A 511-nucleotide genomic window follows, 5' to 3' on the forward strand; every position below is an offset into this window, starting at 1 on the left:
TACTAATTTATTATAAACTCTCTTCTCATTTATATTAGAAGATTTTACTGAATGTTTTTAAACATGTGTGTTGTGAAGATATACTATCTATTTAATTTCAGGGTCCTAAATGGGGCATTCCATGAGGTGTATTATAAAGAAGGGGCACTGGGGCTGAGGAAGTTGGTGAGCTATTTCCAAAACCTGGAAAGCCCTACAAAGCACTGTGCTTCTTTCTCAGTGGTAGCAGATGCAAGATGAAATAATTTTTCATTTATTTTTGAGGGGATTTCCTTGCATGCCCTTAAAAAATGTCACTGATAAGGCAGACTCCTGAACCTTCATAGGAGCTGTCTCCCTTCCTCTGAAGTATACGTATCTTGCAGGACGGAGACTTCTGCATCCTCTTTAAGAAAGGTGAGGGGGCTTCCCTGGTGGCGCAGTGGTCGCGCGTCCGCCTGCCGATTCAGGGGAACCGGGTTCGCGCCCCGGTCCGGGAAGATCCCACATGCCGCGGAGCGGCTGGGCCCGT

This window comes from Physeter macrocephalus, chromosome 7, assembly GCF_002837175.3.
Source record: "Physeter macrocephalus isolate SW-GA chromosome 7, ASM283717v5, whole genome shotgun sequence".
NCBI lineage: Eukaryota > Metazoa > Chordata > Mammalia > Artiodactyla > Physeteridae > Physeter > Physeter macrocephalus.